The 22865-nt window shown below is 45.1% G+C and overlaps 1 pseudogene; it reads right to left on the bottom strand.

Moving 5' to 3' along the window:
- Positions 1–2379: 2379 nt before the first annotated feature.
- LOC124709175 lies at positions 2380–2497 on the bottom strand (annotated as a pseudogene).
- Between the last annotated feature and the right edge of the window lie 20368 nt (positions 2498–22865).

Raw genomic sequence — 22865 nt, 5'->3', positions numbered from 1 at the left:
GATATTAAAATGTTATTTCATTCTAGCTTCCAAGAACAAATAGATATAAATGTACGTTGTATTCATTTCATTATTTACCTCAAACTGACACTGGCATTTATGATGACGGCGTTGGTGTTGTATTTTTCTTCTCGTTTAAACATAACTTATCTATTCCGGTAAACAAATGTGTCCCAATAACAGTGCAGAAAAATCAAAAACATTTGAATGTACAACGAATGTTCCACTAAGGAGTGTGACTTGGGGATTAAGCCCCTCTGTTTTCCACACCTACAAAATTCTGATCCGACCAAAATGCTACGCAAATTTTGCATGCATATCCGCCTCATTAACTTTCCATAAGTCAACTTTTCATAAGTCAACTTTCCATAAATCAATCCAAGTCCCCGACACTATGCACTGTGTCTCGCTTTCTGCATCCGTTTGCTAATCCCTCACATTTATCAACTACTGTCTCATCAAATTCCCACCCCTCTTTATCCACACTGAACACCTTTGCATCTCCTATACTATTTGCAAACTAGATTGCCATAACCACATCGTCTCCCCTCTGATCACCAATCCCGATATGCTGTCGCGCCTTTACTAGCACATCACACCTTCCTTACACTTATACACACTCCATATCCTATCCCAGACTGTGAGATCCACCACGCTATTTATTACTGTTATCACTCTTCCTATTTGTCCAACTCCACATTAGGGCTCCTCTCTCCTTTTTCTTCTCCCCAAATCCCAATCCATTTTCTCTTGTTACCACTACCATGCCTACACACCAAAACCCCTACTCATCTCTGTCTGTCTTACCTTCTGTCTTCCACTATCCACCCCAACACCTATCGTCTTCTCTGTAGTTTCCTGCGTAACAGAGCCTTATCTTTTCTGCCAACACGCGTCATCCCTGTAGAACATTTTCTTTCGTCCACAAATATTTATCTCCAATTGCAGAGCCTTCGACATTTAAGTGAAAGTGTGGTACTTCTGTGCTTTTCCTAAGACGAATTGCGAAACACTGGTCTGTCCCGCCCTCGGAGCATGGAGATAGGGGTCCCACGTGCCACTGGATATGCAAGGGCCATTGAGTACTATGTCGTAAATTATGACTATACCCATTTCCATTCCTCCGCTTACAGCGCCATCTGTGGCGATGCGAAGAAAGCGCTTCAGACAAAACGTATGTAGGCTTTGCCGTATATTCGTAATCTGCAATAAAGAATGCAATCTCCCATTGAAAATTTCAATGGTGTCTCCTGCCACCCACACAGGAGGAGGAGGAGAAGGATATTAGTGTTTAACGTCCCGTCGATAACGAGGTCATTAGAGACGGAGCGCAAGCTCGGGTGAGGAAAGGATGGGGAAGGAAATCGGCCGTGCCCTTTCAAAGGAACCATCCCAGCATTTGCCTGAAGCGATTTAGGGAAATCACGGAAAACCTAAATCAGGGTGGCCGGAGACGGGATTGAACCGTCGTCCCACACAGGAGTTGGGATAGGAAGGGGGGTGGTGCGAGTGTGGTATCATTGAATGTTGCCTTCCAAGAAAAAAAAAATGAAGAGTGTGTGCTGTTACGAACCTTTCACACAAAGCTATTAAAAAGCTTCATCCCATATTCAGAATCAGTATCTGATACTAGTTAAATTGGCCGGCCAGGTGGCCGAGCGGTTCTAGGCGCCACAGTCTGGAACCGCGCGACCGCTACGGTAGCAGGTTCTAATCATGACTCGGGCATGGATGTGTGTGATGTCCTTAGGTTAGTTAGGTTTAAGTAGTTCTAAGTTCTAGGTGACTGATGACTCTAGATGTTAAGTCTCATAGTGCTCAGAACCATTTGAACCAACTAGTTAAATTCTGTCGTTTAAGAACTAAGCCAGTCAGCAACCTACTATATTCTTGCTCAATGCATCTTATGCAGTGTTGCATCCCAGAAAATAGAGTAAATTCATGTTTCTTATTGTACCACTCGTCGTCCATATATTTCGTTAGTCTTTATTCACGTTTCTTTTATTCGACAAGAAAGAAACAATTTTTCGCTGTAGTTGTATCTTTTTCCTTTCGGCAACTGACGACGCATTGTTTCCACAAACTGAAATCCCACACGATGCTACAGTTTCGTTAAGAATTATGGAATAATTTGTGGCACAGCCCTATGCTTGAACGTATCTAATCGAGTTATAAAAGCACTCCGTCTTCAGGCCACAAGTGGCCCATCGGGACCATCCGACCGCCGAGTCATCCTCAGTTGAGGATGCGGATAGGAGGGGCGTGTGGTCAGCACACCGCACTCCCGGTCGTTATGATGGTTTTCTTTGACCGGAGCCGCTAGTACTGGGTCGAGTAGCTCCTCAGTTGGCATCACGAGGCTGAGTGCACCTCGAAAAATGATAACAGCGCGTGGCAGCCCAGATGGTCACCCATCCAAGCGCCAGCCACGCCCGACAGCGCTTAACTTCGGTGATCTGACGGGAACCGGTGTACCCACTGCGGCAAGGCCGTTGCCTAATCGGGTTATAAACAGGTCTGTAATCTAGACACATCAAATAAGTTTTTCTTCACTTCAGTTCCTAGAGTTCCGGAACCGGTACAGAAAATTAGAATAGAGTTCAACATAAACATCATTTCCGCCCTTTTTGGCGCATGAAAACCAGATATTGCATGTTGTACCACCATACAGCGAGACCTTCAGAGGAGGTGGACCTGATTGCTGTACACACCAGTACCTTTAATACCCTATAGCACGTACTCTTGCACTGATGCATGCCTTTATTCGTCGTGGCCTACTATCAGCAAGTTCATTAAGGCACTGTTGTTCCAGATTGTCCCACTCCTCAACGGCGATTCGGCGTAGATCATTCAGAGTGGTTAGTGGGTCACGTCACCCATAAACACACCTTTTAAATCCATCCCAGGCATATTCGATAGAGTTCATGTCCGCAGAACATGCTGGCCACTCTAGTCGAGCGATGTTGTTATCATGAAGGAAGTTCAAAAAATGGTTCAGATGGCTCTAAGCACTATGGGACTTAACGTCAGAGGTCATCAGTCCCCTAGACTTAGAACTACTTAAACCTAACTAACCTAAGGACATCACATACATCCATGCCCGAGGCAGGATTCGAACCTCCGAGCGTAGCAGCAGCGCGGTTCCGGACTGAAGCTGCTAGAACCGCTCGGCCACAGCGGCAGGCTAAAGGAAATCACTCACAAGATGTACACGATGGGGGCGCGAATTGCGTCCATGAAGACGATAGCCTCGCCAACATTCTGCCGATATGGTTGCACTATCGGTCCGAGGATGGCTCTCGCGTATCGTACAGATGTTACGGCGCCTTCCATAACCACCAGTGGCGTACGTCGGCCCCACATAATGCCACTCCAAAACAGCAGGGAACCTCCCCCTTGCTGCATTTGCTGGACAGTGTGTCTAATGCGTTCAGCCTGACGGGGATGCCTCCAAACACGTCTGCGACGATTGTCTGGTTGAAGGCATATGCGACACTCATCGTTGAAGAGAACGTGACGCCAATCCTGAGCGGTCCATTCGGCGTGTTGTTGGGGCCATCTGTACTTCGCTGCATGGTGTCGTGGTTGCAAAGATAGACCTCGCGATGGACGTCGGGAGTGAAATTGCGCATCATTCAACCTATTGCGCACAGTTTGAGTCGTAACACGAAGTCCTGTGGCTGCACGAAAGGCGTTATTCAACATGTTGGCGTTGCTGTCAGGGTTCCTTGGAGCCATAATCCTTAGGTAGCGGTCATCCACCCTTGGACGGCCTGAGCGAGGCATGTCATCGACAGTTCCTGTCTCTCTGTATCTCCTCCATGTCCGGACAACGTCGCTTTGGTTCACTACGAGGCGCCTAGACACTTCCCTAGTTGAGAGCCCTTCCTGGCACAAAGTAACAATGCGGATGCGATCGACACGCGTCTCTGCATGGTTAAACTACAGACAACACGATCCGTGTACCTCCTTTGTGGTGGAATGACTGGAATTGATCGGCTGTCGGACCCCCTCCGTCTAATAGGCGCTGCTCCTGCATGGTTGTTTATATCTGTGGACGGGTTTCGTGACATATCTGAACAATAAGAAGGACTGTGTCTGTGATACAATTTCCACAGTCAACGTCTATCTTCAGGAGTTCTGGGAACGGGGTAGATGCAAAACTGTTTTTGATGTGTGTATGTAACTTTTGATTTCCTAATCAGCTTTAGTGAACGGGTGGTCTCATTCTTTGTAGGAGAGTCGTCATACACCATTGGAACGTCAAATCCACTGTAGCTACGAATATTGTTTAAACAACATGTACGCCAAAGAAAGTGGTATACCTGCCTAATATCGTGTAGAAACCACCCCCCCAGCGAACATGTGGAAGTGCTGCAACACGACGTGGCATGCACTTAACTAATGTCTGACGTAGTGCTGTAGGGAACTGACACGATGAATCCTGCAGGGCTGCCCGTAAATCCGCAAGAGTACGAGGGGTGGAAAGTCTTCTAAACAGCGCGTTGTAAGGAATCGCAGATATGCTCAATAATTTTCATGTCTGGGGAGTTTGATGGCAAGCGGAAGTGTTTAAACTCAGAACAGTATTCCTGGAGCTCTCTGTAGCAATTCTGGATGTGTGGGGTGTCGCATTGTCCTGCTGGAATTGATCGAGTCTGTCGGAAAGCACAATGAACATGAATGGATGCAGATTATCGGACAGAATACTTACGTACGTGTCACCTGTCAGAGTCGTATCTAGGCGTATCAAGGGTACCATATCATTCCAACAGCACACGTCCCACACCATTAAAGACTCTCCACCAGCTTGTACAGTCCCCTGATGACATGCAGGGTCCATGGGTTCACAAGGTTGTCTCCATTCCCGTACACGTCCATCCGCTTGAAACAATTAGAAATTTGAAATGATACTCGTTCGACTAGGCAACATGTTTCCAGTCAAGCAGTCAAATTTCGGTGTTGACGGGCCTAGGCGAGGCGTAAAGCTTTTTGTTGCACAGTCATCAAGGACACACGAGTGGGCATTCGACTCCGAAAGCCCATATCAATGATGTTGCATTGAATGGTTCGCACACTGACACTTGTTGATAGCCCAGCAAGGGTTACACTTCTGTCACGTTGAACGATTCTATTCATTCGTCGTTGGCCCCGTTCTCAGATGGTTCAAATGGCTCTAAACACTATGTGACGTAACATCTGAGGTCATCATTCCCCTAGACTTAGAACCACTTAAACCTAACTAACCTAAGGACATCACACACATCCATGCCCGAGGCAGGATTCGAACCTGCGACCGTAGCAGAGCATGGTTCCGGACTGAAGCGCCTAGAACCGCTGGGCCACAGCGGACGGTGGTCCCGCTCATTCAAGATATTTTTTCGGCTGCAGCGATGTCGGAGATTTGATGTTTTACCGGATTCTTGATATTCACTGTACACTCATGAAATGGTCGCACGGGAAAATCCTGACTTCATCGGTACCTTGGAGATGCTGTGTCCCATCGCTCATACGCCGACTACAACACTACGTTCAGCCTCACCGATCTAACAACTGCGCCAGACATTTGTTGTCTTATATAGGCGTTGCCGACCGCAGCGGCGTATTCTGCCTCTTTACATATCTCTGCATTTGAATACGCTGGACTATACCAGTTTGTTTGGCGCTTCAGTGTAAAAACATTATAGAAATCACACGAAACACGTAATCTGGTGTATTTTCAACCCTGTTGTAGAACCTGTGAAGGTTGCCCACTGTACCTGTAACTAAGTGGTATGCTACATTATATTACCAAAAGATTACCTCCCGCCAAAAACGGAGATCCGATTCAAATAAAAGTACAAAATATGACGAGATATCACTTTTTTATGTATTAATGAATGCATATGAATATATTTTATGTATGCGTAACATTCATTTTCCTCAGTGAGAGCAGAAGTGAGCCAATCTGATTAATACGATAGATGTTAAATACTTAATTTCAATCTATTATTAAATATCAAGTTACTAAACTAAAACCGCATTACTATAAATGCAGTTCCCCCTCTTTGTCCCTCTCAACATTTCTATCAGCCTTTGTAACATTGATTACTCGGGTTTATTTCTGTTCTCTTGGGTAATGATGTCAATTATTCTGTTTATAGTTGATTACCTCCGTAGTCTCTACAGTAGGACAAATTACGGCTGATCATCAGTCAGTTGACACACAGCAGCCGCACTGATATTTGCATTAGTATTCTACGACCTCAGAGCAATACTGTATATACAAAATTACAAGCACTAAATGTAAGGGAGAGAGCATATGTGTTGAATAAATTTACGCCTGTAATCGCCGCTTTTTACATCAGGTGGTAATATTATTATTCAGCATTTACAGCATACTCTGTTCTATATGGCCTAGGTTGATTACATGTACATTTACGTACAGCTAGATACAGGGATCAGTATTAATATATAGAGAAAGTTATGTTACCCATGTACTGTCTAGTTGAGCGTCAGGTTGCATGAATTTTCCGAAAATGTTAACTTCATAGAAAATACCATCTTTTGGAGCTAAATTCTGGAGCTTGAATGAGGCAGAGTCCATAGACAGAGAAAGCGAAATAGTGGTAAAGTGCCAGCTTCTACTTCAGCCCTTTGTTCTTCAGGAAACCTTCCATGAGAAACGTATCAGCGGAAAATAGTACCTTATGTATGAAGATGTATCGTAAATATATTGACAAAACGTGTGGGTGGCTCATGATATGGAACACTGGTTCGGTTCAGTATTATCTGTTGATACCTGTATATGGCAGTTTATTCTCAAACTGTCAAGCAACCCTTTTCATAATGTAACAACCAATCCCAACAGTCAGAATAGTTTATTCTTCAACGATGAATGAAAAGTCAGATAATATTCATTACTCTCAACGGTTATGCAGCTAATTACTTCTTCTCCTTTCCTTTTATTAGAGTGAGGCAGACTTGTTATTTTCTGTAGCCTTGAAACCTTTCTTTAGCTTCCTCCCCCCCCCCCCACAAGCATATATATAACACGTAAATGGCAGTGTCCCGTGTCCACACAGGAGGTGGGTACGATGGCGGCCTGCATTCCATTAAAACTGCATTGTGCGTGACGCTAGAAGGAATTCTTCCTGGTGAGATAAGATCTGAAAGCCAGGTGAATGACTCAGAGCTTTAGAGGATGGTCTGTCCATTCGAGGAATATTCGTTTAAAGTCGGGTAAGACGGACTGCGATTGTCTCGCCATACTTTTTTTGGGAGAAGGCACTCTTTCCTGTACATACCAATTATTGGCCAGAACTAGCAAAGTCGGCGACGAAATTCCTGTGCTGGCATAACCATCTAAATTTCAGAAAGTCATAGGACACGCGCCGTGCGGACACTGAAGAGCAGTCTTCCTCCAGGTCGTTGCAGAGAACTGCAGAAAGGGATGTCTTCAAAAGAGTGGACTATAGTGCTCGAGCTGGTCTCAGAAATTCCAGCCGCTACTGCAGCCATTTTCCTCTCAAACATCTTTTAAGAGTGGTAAGCATGAGCTATCAATGCAATCACCGATGCAAGAGGTACATAAAACTAGTTAATTTGCACCAGGGTTTAACTGTGTAATTTTAACATTCGTGGGCAGCTATCGCGCGCATTGGCAGAAGTATTGGTATTCGTACATGTTTTTTTGGAGATATTTCTTCTAATTACTAACCATTAATGCAATCATTGGTCATATCTGCGATGTAGCTTCAAAATATGCTTTCATGTGGCCACCCACTGGTGCCAAGGTTACACTTTGTAATTACAACATTTGTTCATTAATTCAGTTCCTATATGCTTGATTTCATCGGTAAATCATTTTATTTGGTGCCTAATGGTAACAACCCGTATTAGTGCAGTGACTACTAAAAGTTTCCTTTTGTGTTTTATTTGGTGACTTATGGTATAAACCAAATGAGTGCAGTGATTACTAAAAGTTTCCTTTTGTTGTTAGACGAGTCCCATCACTAATATACTCGTGTGAGATGTGGTACCCCGTACTTTTATGCTGGAGCTAGAGAAAGTCGTGATAGTGCTTCTTAAGAGTCAGTAGCAACAAATAGTGAATTAGATAAAATGCAGATTAACAGGGAACCTTCTGAAGCTCAGTTGTCACATCAAAAGTATTTAATAGGCAACGGATAGCTTCATGGTTACTGGACGTGAGGAAGTGACATACAGCGTTACCAATCACGAGCCAGATCTTTCTTCACAACCCCAATTTGATCTTCTGTCATTATTAATTGAAATGGAATTAGAAGACCGGCATCAGTATCAGAAGAACGACCAGTGGGACTTAACATCTGAGGTCATCAGTCCCCTAGAACTTAGAACTACTTAAACCTAACTAACCTAAGGACATCACACACATCCCTGCCCGAGGCAGGATTCGAACCTCCGATCGTAGCGGTCGCGCGGTTCCAGACTGAAGCGCCTAGAACCGCTCGGCCGCACCGGCCGGCAACGACCAGTGTTACAAAATGACGGAGGAACTTCAAAAACGTCAAACATTTTCAGAAACACCGAGGAACAGCGTAAAAGAGCGGGTGAATATTACGTATAGGGAGATGAGCGTTATTGAGTCATAAAAAGAGGTAACAATTTTTCAAAAAGAAGCAAAATTTTCGGCACTCATACCAACCAGCAAACAGCACGACGAGAAGAATAATGCTCCGTTCGAAAAGACTGAAAACAACTGAAGGAACATAGAAAACATTTCAAGATACTAGAACAGCAGTTAGTGGGTGATGTGCAAGGTCAAGACGAAAAGATTGTATAATTCCATAAAAAGATGAGGGAAGAAATTAAGAAAACCGAGGACAAGACGAAAAGATAACTGAAGAACAAATCAGTATTTGCGACAGTAAATTAGGCACGCTAGCTCAGGATGTGAATGACACTCCCGATGATGTACGCAAGGACGTTCATATCATTAAAGATTGGAAAGGTGAAATCACGGGCGACGTGACACAAGCCAAGACACGATTGGAGCAATTGTCGTTACATGGTGATGCGGCTTCCTGTAAACTTCAAAGATCTGGAGGAAATAAGAGTGTTGTTTCAGTTTAAGGAAATACAAGCAGAAGTAAACCATCGTCATCGAAACGTGCAGGTGGAATAGGTTAAGGAGAGACAATGCACTAATGGTTCAGGAAACAGTACGGGGATTAGAGGAACACTGATCAGTGACGAATACAGGTGGAAGAGGAAGTATTACGTCAGTTAACAGACAGACATTACCGTATACCCACGATCCTGTACCGCTATGTGTGAATGGACAATCAGCCGTACCAGGAGGATCAGGTTATCGGGAGGTCAGAGAGGAGGAATCTAGAAAATATTTTGTTTCCATATATAACTACACACTTTTTTCCGACAGATCAAACACTCTGAGTCCAAAAATTGGGATCGAACATTTCCATGACGGACTTCCAAGGTCATGATCTGCTGTATACAAAAGCAATTTTCATTCTAATGGTAGGTTCATACTGATAATGTCCAGCCACATGCCTTCGTGATAATTTTTTCCACAAACGAATTGTCTGCCTTTTACATTAACATTAAGTCGTGTCGGACGTCGATGCGTCATTGTTTTTAGTAGAGAGTCAAGATGTGCGTGACCAACTTCACACACACTTCTCTCGTCTTCAAAATGTTCTGCAGGCTATCGTGAACATTTGGTTTAGAGATGTTTCGATTTGTGAGACAACAACTTTGGTACGTCCAGTAATTAAAGCTATCTGACCACAGCTGACTGGTTGAACTCACATCTGTTGTTTGCAGTTATTAGCGTCTTTGTAGTTACTGTGCTGACATCGCTTTCACGCAAGGAATAGAATAAATCTCGATCTTTCTTGGGCGGACGGTGTGCGTACAAGAATCAAGAAGGATAAACAAGAATTGTAGACATAACATGATTGGGTTAAAAAAGGATAATACAGCGCTGGACTCTTTCGCTCCTACTGTTTATCGAAGAAGCAATGGCGGAAATAAATGTTTATAAGATGGATTAAAATTCAGGGTGAAATGATATCATTGATAAAAACGTGTGGTGTCACTAATTTCCTAAGGATGAAGTTCAAGACCGGTTGAATGGAATGAACACACTAATGAGGGCACGTCATGGACTGATACTACATCTACATCTGCATACATACTCCACAAGCCACCATACGGTGCGTGGCGGAGTCTACCCTGAGCCATTATTTGTCGTTTCCTTTCCTGTTTCACTCGTGCACAGAGCGAGGGATAAAAGCCTATCTATATGCCTCCGTATGAGCTCTAATTTGTCATATATTCGTGGCCTTCACGCGAAATGTAAGTTAGTGGCAACAGGATCGTTCTGCAATCAGCTTCAAATGGCGGTTCTCTAAATTTTCTCGGTAGTGTCCCTCACAAAGAACATCTTATTTCCAAGGATTCCCACCTAAGATCCCGAAACATATCTGTATCACTTGTGTGTTGCTCGAACCTACCGGTAACAAATCTGGTAGCCCGCCTCTGAATTGCTTCAGTCTCCCTTTAATCCAGTCTGGTGTGGATCCCAAACATTCGAGCAGTACTCAAGAATAGGTTTCACTGGTATCCTGTGTGCGATCTCCTTTACAGATGAACCTCACTTTCACAAAATTCTTCCATTAAACAGCAGCTGACCTTTTGCCTTCCCCACTACAATCCTCATATGCTCGTTCTGTTTCATATCGCCAGACTGCTGTCCACTTTGTCCGCCAGGTCATTTATGTATATAGAAAACAACAGCGGTCGTATTGATTATACCCTTGTCTCTGATGAACATCCGCCGTCGAGGACAACATACTGGATTCTATTGCGTACGAAGTCTTCGAGACACTCACATGTCTGGGAACCTACTGCGCATGCTCATATCTTCGTTACAGTCTGCAGTGGGATACCATGTCAAATGCTTTTCAGAAATCTAGAAATGTGCAATCTGCTTGTTGCCCTTCATCCGTAGTTAGCAGTATATAATGTGAGAAAAGGGCAAACTGAGTTTCACACTGGCCGGCCATTGTGGCCGAGCGGTTCTAGGCGCTTCAGTCTAGAAACTTGCGACCGCTACGGTCCAGGGTCGAATTCTGACTCGGGCATGGATGTGTGTAATGTCTTTAGCTTAGTTAGTTTTAAGTAGTTCTAAGTTCTAGGGGACTGATGACCTCAGCAGTTAAGTCCCATAGTGCTCAGAGCAATTTTTTTGTTAAGTCCCATAGTGCTCAGAGCCATTTGAACCATATTTGAGTTTCACACTAGCGATGCTTTCTAAAACCACGCTCATTAATGGATGTAAGCATTTCGGTCCCCAGGAAATTTATTATATTTCAACTAGGAATATGTTCTAAACTTCTGCAGCAATCCGATGTTAAGGATATTTGTCTGTAATTTCCATCTGGTCTTTGTTCCATTCACTTTGGACTTGGTGCTAGGCGAGCGACTCACGATAAATCCAATGTAACTAAAGGGCAAGTAGCGTAGAGTACTCTTTGTAATACCGAACTGGGACTCCATCTGAACCTCCAGACTAAATTGTTTTTAACTCTTTCAGTTGTTTCTCTACGCCAGGGATGCTTATTACAATGTCGTTCGTACGGAACTCCGAGCGATGGTCAAACGACTGCTTCATTGTAGGATTCTCCTGCAGGAACGATTTCTTAAACGCGGAACTTAACACTTTGGCTTTCGTTTTGCAGTCTTCAACTGCCAGACTAGACTGATCAATGAGGGACTGGAAGAGGGCCTTAGACCAGTTTAGCGATGTTGCATGGGATCATAATTTTCTCGAGTTCTCGGACCAGATCTTTTAATAATATCGCTATTGTATGCTTCGCACACCGATCTTTTCACCGACGCACTGCTCTTTAATAACTTGTGCTTATAGTTATTTGCGCGTTTTCTTTTAAACCAAGAGTGCAACAGCCCTTACATTCACAACATTTTCAGAATTTCATTGATAAACCACGGTAGGTCTTTTTCGTCCTTAATCCACTTACTAGGCACATACTTCTCCGGAGCACGATTTCAATCTGTTTAAACTTTGCACATAACTCCTCTATGTCCCTCACACTGGAAATTACCTAAGTGAGGCGCTAACAACTGCATATTTGCTCTTTTAGCACAAACACTCTCCTAGCCTCCTTTAACTTTCGTACCATAGTCGTTATGACAACATCATGATCACTAATGCCCATCTTTAAATAGCAAATCAAAGAAAAGCGAAAGCAGATTAGTTAAAAACTAAATACCAATTTTGAGGACCACGAAATAGACAACCTGAAGTAATTCCGCTACTTTGAAAGCATTAGAGCATATCAAGGACAAAACAACGGGGACATAAAAAGTGGACTAACACATATGAAGAGCGCATTAGTAGCCAAAAGAACTATACTAAAATCAAACAGCAGCCTTAATTAGAGGAATAAATTTTGGAGAATGTACGTTTGGAGCACAGCATTGTTCCAAAGTGAATAATGGACTATGGTGAAACAGAGAAAGAAGAGAATCGAAGAATTTGAGATGTGATGCTACAGAAGGCAATGAAAATTTGGTGAACTGGTAAGAAATGAGCAGATTCTCCGCAGAACTGGGGAAGAAGACATGTGAAAATCATTGACAAGAAGAATGAACAGGGTAACAGAATATTAGTTTAAGATATCAAGAAAAACTTACGTCATACTTGAGGGAGCTATAGGCAATAAAAATTTTAGAGGAAGACAGATAACGGAATTTATCCCAAAAATAAATGAGGACGTTACGTGTAAATGCCACTCTGTGATTAAGAGGTTGGCACAGGAGAGGAATTCGTGGCAAGCAGCATTAAACCTCTCAGACGACTGATGAAACTCCTGTCCCCTCCCCCCGCCCCCCACCACCACCACCCTACTTACACACACACCCATAAAAATTAGAAAGAGCATTGTTAGTGTCTATATCTTGAATATGTTCTGTGATGAAACAAAAATACACTCCTGGAAATTGAAATAAGAACACCGTGAATTCATTGTCCCAGGAAGGGGAAACTTTATTGACACATTCCTGGGGTCAGATAAATCACATGATCACACTGACAGAACCACAGGCACATAGACACAGGCAACAGAGCATGCACAATGTCGGCACTAGTACAGTGTATATCCACCTTTCGCAGCAATGCAGGCTGCTATTCTCCCATGGAGACGATCGTAGAGATGCTGGATGTAGTCCTGTCGAACGGCTTGCCATGCCATTTCCACCTGGCGCCTCAGTTGGACCAGCGTTCGTGCTGGACGTGCAGACCGCGTGAGACGACGCTTCATCCAGTCCCAAACATGCTCAATGGGGGACAGATCCGGAGATCTTGCTGGCCAGGGTAGTTGACTTACACCTTCTAGAGCACGTTGGGTGGCACGGGATACATGCGGACGTGCATTGTCCTGTTGGAACAGCAAGTTCCCTTGCCGGTCTAGGAATGGTAGAACGATGGGTTCGATGACGGTTTGGATGTACCGTGCACTATTCAGTGTCCCCTCGACGATCACCAGTGGTGTACGGCCAGTGTAGGAGATCGCTCCCCACACCATGATGCCGGGTGTTGGCCCTGTGTGCCTCGGTCGTATGCAGTCCTGATTGTGGCGCTCACCTGCACGGCGCCAAACACGCATACGACCATCATTGGCACCAAGGCAGAAGCGACTCTCATCGCTGAAGACGACACGTCTCCATTCGTCCCTCCATTCACGCCTGTCGCGACACCACTGGAGGCGGGCTGCACGATGTTGGGGCGTGAGCGGAAGACGGCCAAACGGTGTGCGGGACCGTAGCCCAGCTTCATGGAGACGGTTGCGAATGGTCCTCGCCGATACCCCAGGAGCAACAGTGTCCCTAATTTGCTGGGAAGTGGCGGTGCGGTCCCCTACGGTACTGCGTAGTATCCTACGGTCTTGGCGTGCATCCGTGCGTCGCTGCGGTCCGGTCCCAGGTCGACGGGCACGTGCACCTTCCGCCGACCACTGGCGACAACATCGATGTACTGTGGAGACCTCACGCCCCACGTGTTGAGCAATTCGGCGGTACGTCCACCCGGCCTCCCGCATGCCCACTATACGCCCTCGCTCAAAGTCCGTCAACTGCACATACGGTTCCGTCCACGCTGTCGCGGCATGCTACCAGTGTTAAAGACTGCGATGGAGCTCCGTATGCCACGGCAAACTGGCTGACACTGACGGCGGCGGTGCACAAATGCTGCGCAACTAGCGCCATTCGACGGCCAACACCGCGGTTCCTGGTGTGTCCGCTGTGCCGTGCGTGTGATCATTGCTTGTACAGCCCTCTCGCAGTGTCCGGAGCAAGTATGGTGGGTCTGACACACCGGTGTCAATGTGTTCTTTTTTCCATTTCCAGGAGTGTATGTACACTATGCGATCAGAGGTATCCGGACACCTGGCTGGAAATGACTTAAAAGTTCGTAGCGCCCTCCATCGGTAAGGCTGGAATTCAATATTTCAATATGGCGTTGGCCCACCCTTAGCCTTGATGACAGCTTCCACTCTCCCTAGCACACGTTCAGTCAGGTGCTGGAAGGTTTCTTGGGGAATGGCAGGTCATTCTTCACGGAGTTCTGCACTGAGGAGTGGTATCGCCGTCGGTCGAAGTCGGAGTCCCAAAACACCCCATAGGTGTTCTATAGGATTCAAGTCAGGACTCTGAGCAGCCCAGTCCATTACAGGGATGTTATTGTCGTGTAACCAATCCACCACAGGCCGTGCATAATGAACAGGTGCTCGATCGTGTTGAAAGATGCAGTCGCCATCCCCGAATTGCTCTTCACCAGTAAGAAGCAAGAAGGTGCTTAAATCATCAATGTAGGCCTATGTTGTGACAGTGCCACGCAAAAAAAGAAGAGGTGAATGCCCCCTCCATGAAAAACGCCACCACATCATAACATCACCGCCTCCGAATTTTGATGTTGGCACAACACACGCTGACAGATGACGTTCATCGGGCATTCGCCATACCCACACCCTGCCATCGGATCGCCACATTGTGTACCGTGATTCGTCACTCCACACAACATTTTTGCAGTGTTCAGTCGCCCAACGTTTACTCTCCTTACACCAAGCGAGGCATCGATGGCATGTACCGGAGTAACGTATGGCTTATGAGCAGCCACTCGACCATGAAATCCAAGTTTTCTCACCTCTCGACTGAGCCGTGGTAAAAATTGTTGTTTTGAAGATCGCGCCGCAGCGCTTAGTGTGAAGCAGTCGTCCTCCGTTTCTGGCGGTGGCGCCGCTGTGGCAATCGCAGCTTTGGTGTCTCCCTCTGGTGGGAAAGGGGAAAAGGTTGCCTGTTCACGTGCATTTAAGGGGTGCTATGAGCTCGCCAGTCAGTAAGTCTGGGTCAGTCTCCCTCCCCAGCTTGCTAGTCTGTCTCTCGTCCGCATTTGTTAGGCAGTTAGTGTCTGTCTGTCGTTCGAAGTGCTAGTATGTCTGTCGTTCGGATCAACCTTTAAAACTGGCAAAATGAGAGTCATTCCACTCCGCCAGTAAGGGAACTCAGCGAGTGGTCGCCCGGTCGGGGCTTAGTTCCTGCATCTGAGTCTGCGAGTTAGGCCGCCATTCTGCTCGAGTTTGCTCAGGCAATGGTCATTGGCGGTTGGATCGATCGGTTGATCGGTCACGCACTGAGACACAAGATGACTTGTCCGTCTTGAGCTTCGACGCATGTGAGGTCGCTATTTGAGTCCAGTGGGCCGCGCCGTATAGCGAGGGGTTGTGACTTCGCGGTCGACACGAGAGCAACAGGAGTCAACCCACGACATCAGTCTGGCCGGCGCGAGCTGCGATGCCGTGAGACGGGAGATCGGCGCGTCTTCCTGCGTCCGTTTAAGTGGCTTGCAGTGGACGGTTCGGGAGAGCGATTTGGGGTGCTGCGCCAGGTCTTCTCGAGAAATCGCAGTTTATTAGAAGTTAAGTGATTGGTGATATGTTGTTTGATTTTCTCTTGTTAAATTCTACTTGTTTTCTTGGTGAGGTCACCAGCCGTTTTGCTTTGGGGTCGGCCCACCATTCTTCTCCGTTCGCCCACCCGTGGGAAGGTGGTTGTTTATAAATTGGGTGGTCCGTTTTTCCCTTGTGGAGCAGGGGCGGGTCAGAGCAACCTGCGGTTCGGGTTGTTCGGTAATCTCCCTGTCAATCTACCGTACGTTAGTAGCTGCCTCTGTCATGTTTGTCGGATTTGGTGTATTAACGAGTTTATTGCTTGGAGTGTAACGGCCTAATACCTGAAATATGTTTTGATCTTTGGAAACTTTGGTATTACTGCCTATGATCTTCAGAGGCGGTATCTATGTACTGTAGAGCATCTTAACTATCGTTTGGCCAAACTTGTAGAATTTTATATAGGATTGAATTTCATGGGCTTTTATTTAAATGATCACTTTAATATATAAAGTTTGCCACCCATTCACCGTAAGACTTTTCTTAGAAGTTAAAATCAAGTTGCACCTTCGGTGGCAAGGTAAATATTTTAATTGTTAGTGTTTTGTACCATTTCCATCCCTCCTAGCAGGGTGCATAGTTTGTGTGCTTGTGTAAATTGTTAAACCTATTAGTTTAAAGTTATCTGGTGTGCTGCAGATCTGCACCAGTGTAGTCTTTCAGAGGCTGTTGTGAGCGGTCTTAACTACTGCCGTGTCAAAAGGAAGCGGCAAGGTTCTCTGCCCGAAAGCTCATACAGTCAAAACTGTTTCTTTCTGCCTCTGAATAAACTGTAACTTTGATATTTAGAGGGTGCTTTCTGATTATAATTTTAAATCTGTTTCTTTTAAAAAATGGTTTTAGGCACTATTAAAGTGAATAAAACTCCCATTTGTTAAAAGGAATATGGTTATGTTTTAATCAGTTACTCCCTGGCAACTACTTCCATGCTTACATAGTGTGATTAAATGTGTTAATGTTCTTGATGAATCGCTAGTAAATAAAATAAATTCTTAACAATATTCTTTGAAAATAAATCACAGTTCACCGACTAACTGTCATAATACTTGCTGTGGATGCTGATGCAGTTTGTAATTCCTGTGTGATGGTCTGGCTATCACACGTTACAGCCCCCTCCAACTGTCGGCAGTCTCCGTCAGTCAACACACGAGATCGGCCTATACGGTTCTGTGCTGTATGTGTTCCTTCACGTTTCCTCTTCACTATCATATCGGAAACAGTGGACCTAGATATGTTAAGGAATGTGGAAACCTCGCATACAGACGTATGACACAAGTGACACCCAGTCACCTGCTCACGTTCGAAGTCCGTGAGATTCGCGGAGCGCCCCATTCTGCTCTCTCACAATGTCTAATGACTACTGAGGTCGCTGATATGGAGTACCTGACAGCAGGTGGCAGCACGATGCACCTAACATGAAAAACGTATGTTTTTGGGGGTGTCGGGATACTTTTTATCACATGGTGTAAGTAACTCTTTACGTAAGGTCGCGTTACATTGTGACGTGACGAGACGTGAGGCGCAAAGTTATGGGCCGGCAGACAATGCTGTATGCGAATTCACTGTCAATTTGTGTAGCTGCTAGCAAGGTACCAGTCCATAAACAGTCGCTTTGTGAAGACGGGACTTCCGAGACACAACTCCAGCCGCGAATGTAATAATGGCGGCTAATCGACAGCATAGCGAATCTGTATGAATGATCAGCGCCAGTACAAACTGAGCTACAATAATACCAAGTATACCATTGTAAACGAAACTGCAAAGAGGAATTTCTGATTTAAAGAGCTATCAGACAGACAAAGTCTTCAGAGGGTATTTCCATTTTAGATGCATAATTATGCGTGTTATTAAATCATGAATATCTGAAGAGTGTTATCAAAACGCATATTAGATACAGTGGCCATCACAGTTTCATTACACCATGCATCTCAAGAACTATCCTACGGTGTAGTAAGGCCTGCAACACAATAAGGTAATTAGCCAGCACTTGCGGTACTCCACTAATGAACACTTTCGTCGTTAGTTTACAAGTAAATATAAAAATTTCACGAACACACAGAGCAGCGTGCAGTAGGATTAATGCATAACGATATTCATACAGCTTCACATCGATGTGTGTAAAGGTGTTTAATGAAAGCAGTTATGTTATGACGCTGTTTTAATTCCTGGAAAACGGCGCAAGCTGGGTGAACTCTGGCCACATCACGAGAAAGGTAATCAAATATTCTTTAAAAACACATATATGTATTTAAGTATACCGTCAATAACAAGCAGATTTATTTCACTGTGCAAACATGTAGGGAGAGAATGTTGAATAAAGCATTAAATAGAATATCTGATATGATAAAAATTACGTAACTGGCACCTTTTATCATCACATCATCGTGATTATTTTAGCGTAATTACATTTAATGAATCATGTGTAGTTTAAATTTTTAAAGAGAAGCGCTTACGATTTTGTATTATAATTATTATATCTTTTTTTATTTTGCGGCCTGCCACTAATTCCGCTCCTGAGCCGACCTCTTCTTCTCCGTTTCAATTATTTGTTCGACATATTCCAATCTTTGCGTTGCGCTACTGTTTTCACCGTCAACAGCTCCTTCAAATATCGTGGATGTTATTCCCTGAGGTCTTAACACATGTCCTTTCATCCTGTCAATGATATGCACATGTTCTCCTCATCGGCCCTAATTTTCTACATCCTTTCACAGCACCACATCTCACACGCTTGGATCTCTTTCTTTTTCTCGGAGTCTACGATTCACCTCTAACAAATGGTGAAATTCAGTCGTACATTCTCAGAAGTTTCTTCCTCATATGCAATCAATGTTTGATACTAGTCGACTTCTTTCGGCCAAGAACGCTTGCTTTGCGTGTGCTGGTCTGCTTTTTATGTTGTCACTGCTTCGTCCGTCATGGTTTATTTAGTTTCAAGCTAGCTGAAATCATTTGTCTACTTCATGGTCCTCAGTCTTGATATTAAATTTATTGCTAATCTCGTCTCTGATATTCCTCATTACTTCTTTCTTCTGTTTACTTTCAATCCATTGCTTGTGCTGATTAGACTGTTCTTTCCATTCATTTCCTGTAATTCTCAACACTTTCACTGCGGACGGAAGTGTCATCACGGAATCTTACATTGAAATCTTTTCACTCTTAATTTTAATCCCACTCGTTACCCTTTCTTTTATTTTCGTCAATTTTTCTTAGATATATAAGATTAATAGCAGAGGCTGAAAACCACATCCATGTTTTATATATGTTCTAAATTGAGAACGATGTACTTGGTCTTCTATTCTTAAATTCTTCCTCTTCGTTCTTAGGTATGTCGTACATTACCCGTCTTTCCCTACAGTTTACACACATTTTTCTGAGCATTTTCAAAACATTGCACCATACACACTGTGGTGCGTTTTCGCTAGGTCGACAAACCCTATTAACGCGATTTTGCTTCCATCATCAATCGAAACGCCACATCTGCCACTCTGGTGCCTTTCCCTTCCCTATAGATAAATGGAGATAAACGCATCGTCATCTAACACAGTCTCACTTTTTTATGTATCCTATTCCTGTCAACAACTTGCATCAGTAATATGTTAAACCTCTTGTCTGATAGTTGCCGGCCGGAGTGGCCGAGCGGTTCTAGGTGCTACAGTCTGGAGCCGCGCGACAGCTACGGTCGCAGGTTCGAATCCTGCCTCGGGCATGGATGTGTGTGATGTCCTTAGGTTAATTAGGTTTAAGTAGTTCTAAGTTCTAGGGGACTGATGACCTCAGAAGTTAAGTCCCATAGTGCTCGGAGCCATTTGAACCATTTGTCTGATAGTTCTCGAACTTGTCTCCCCCTGTTATCTTCTATGTTAATCTATGAATCCGCAGCTCATAGATTCAAGAAACCAAATTGAATAGTCTTTTTGTTTCCACTAGTGTGTAGTGAAAGAGTAATATGTCCAAGTATATGGTAATGATAGCAGATTATATCAGGGATGCATGTAACCAGATAGTACCGACCAGCGTTGCAAATGCAATGATGAGAAAGTTGTATCAGTCTGAATAAAGAATAAAATCTTCTGAGGAGAAAGCTGAATCAGTCTGCGTAAATTCCTCTCTGTTTTTAAGCAACGTCAGATCGAATAAAATTCTCGAGCTTTCTATGGCCATCTCCACTATCGTCGTCAGGAGTGAAACCACTGACTGTCGAGGCTGATTTATTTTTCTTTTTTGTAATTTCATGCCCCTGCTCCATATGGGCAGGGGAGGGCTGGCAGTGGCACAGTCCACCGCTCTTCAGCCAAATGACTTTATAAAAACACATTAAAAGGGGAACTCTTACGTAGAAAATGGCGATAAAAGGGAGACATAAAAAAACACAGTAAATGGAGATGATGGGAGTTAAAATATACACTAATACTTGGACATGCACTGGGGGACTGTTAAAAAGTTGACAAAGTTAAAAGAACACATCTGGCAATTCGTTGTGCAGTGAAAATACACTGGAGTCAAACACAAGTTAAAAGCCGGCCACAGTATAAAAATCACACAGAGCGATAAAGTTAAAAAAAAAACACTGGAAATGATGGAGCACTGATGCAGAATAAAAACCACTGGTAGGGACTTCCCGAGGGACTGGAGGCAGGAGAGGAGGGAAAAAGAGGAGAGGAAGGTGCGGTGGAGGGGGGGGGCTGGAGAGGGGGGGCTGTGGGGGGGGGCGGAAGGAAGAGGAAAAAGGGGGGCAGGAGATGCACCAAGAGGCAGGAGATGGGTGGGGCGGGAGATGAAGAGGGGAAGTCAAGGCAGGAGGGAGTGCAGGGACACAGAAGGGGAACAGGAGAGTGAGGGGCTGTAGGAGGGGAAAACTGCTCAGGGGAAGGGAAGACGAGGGGAGAAGGAGGAAGGAAGGTAGGGGGAGAGACAAGGTTAGGAAACTGTTTAAGGAAGAGGGAGGCTGTATAGTGGAGGCAGGTGGGGTTCTTGCACTTTTGGGTGAGGTGGTCATTGTACAGGAGACAGTGCAGGCAGTGGTAGGATTGATGAGGGGAATGGGAAGGGTCAACAGGGTAGCGGCTGTTGAAAATCAGGGCTCCCTGGGTGGGGAGGTGATCTATGGAGGAGGCGGACTGAGTAAAGATACGCATGAGTAAGGTAGGGCAAGAGGAGTTGTAAATACAATGGGCAGAGCGGATTTCCAGGGCGAGGTGGGCGTTCAGTTCCGCCAACGCCTCCGCCTCCGTGATCACAGCCGAGGCTGACACTGTTTTCCGTTTATATAGCCACGATTGCAGCCTCTGGCACCAATCAGAAAGGGCAGAAATAACGCGTGCGTGGAAGCTGGTTGGACAGCACACAGTAGTGCCAATCCCTGGCGCCACCTGACGTCACTCGGTCCCGTGGCTTTCGGAACTGCTATGAGCTGCTCAATCAGCTTCCGCGCACGCAGCATTTCGGTCCTCTCTGATTGGTGACAGAGGCTGCAATCGTGGCTATATAATCGGAAAACGGTGGCCTCCCTGCAGTTAGGGGTGACGCTAGACAGGCACCTGACCTGGATGCCTCACATCTGCGACGTCATGGGGGGAGGCCTCGGTGGGAAGTGTAATTCAAGGAATTACGAGTACACAGCAAGGTGGACTGTGGTATCTCAATATTGAAATATTTTTTGATGTGTACATTGGGAGTTTACTGTTTTGCCACGATACTCTGAATGAAGAATTCAGACTCGTTAATCCAATTATAACGCTGTCCTAAATTTATGTGGGTTTAATTCTAGGTTATGTGGCTGCAGATAACAAATTCAAGAAAATATTACAACAATTTGTAATCAGTGCGCTGTACCCGTTGCTCAATCCATCATCCACCCTTCCTCCACGCCACGGCCTCACAGTGTACCTAGCGCTTGTTCGGCCGGTGGTCGAATATGCTGCCGTGATGTGGGGTAATGCAGCTGTGACGCCCATTGCGACGCTCCAGGGTGTCCAAAACAGGGCGCTGTGACTTGCGCTGCACAACGCACCTCGCTATCCAACGAGGCTACTCCATAAGGAAGCAGGCATCCCCCTACTGCGGGATCGCTTTCGACAGATCGCCAGGGTGTTCTACAACAGTGCAGAACACTCTGGGCAGCAAATAAATTCTTGGGCTGGGCCACCAGGTCCACTGCAGGCCGACGACACGTTGGCCCGACCTACTGCGGGAGTAGTACCTCCCGCAGTATCGATGTCGATAAAAAAAAAAGCGTCTTTACAACCAGAGACGCTGGCAAAGGGCAACTCGAACCGCTGGGCCCCACACTGGAATCAGTTAGGTCCATGCAGAAACAGCAGCTACACTGCTTACCCTGCCTTCACATCTGGCTTATGAAGCCAGAGTTTTGACCGAGCGAGCGAACCACCCTGGAGTCAGTTGTTTTACTCCTGACGACGATGGCGGAGACGGCCATCAAAAGCTCAAGAATTTTATTCGAACAGACACGGCTTTAAAACTCAGAAGATTTTATTCAGACATGCCGCAGCGAAACACTCCAAGAACACGTGTCAGTCTGTTAAGTGAAACTCATATGACAGAGGCCTCGGTGGGAAGTGTAATTCAAGGAATTACGAGTACACAGCAAGGTGGACTGTGGTATCTTAGTATTGAAATATTTTTAGATGTGCACATTGGGAGTTTACTGTTTTGTCGCGATACTCTGAATGAAGAATTCAGACTCGTGAATCCAATTATAACGCTGTCCTAAATTTCTGTGGGTTTAATTCTAGATTATGTGGCTGCAGATAACAAATTCAAGAAAATATTACAACTATTTGTAATCAGCCTTTACTTTTGAGCGATGAAAAACAACCACTTGACGATACA

Source organism: Schistocerca piceifrons, chromosome 7 (assembly GCF_021461385.2).
Source record: "Schistocerca piceifrons isolate TAMUIC-IGC-003096 chromosome 7, iqSchPice1.1, whole genome shotgun sequence".
In the NCBI taxonomy this organism is placed as follows: Eukaryota; Metazoa; Arthropoda; class Insecta; order Orthoptera; family Acrididae; genus Schistocerca; species Schistocerca piceifrons.
Note: the sequence above shows the minus strand (reverse complement) of the source record. Positions and strands in the feature narration are given on the sequence as shown.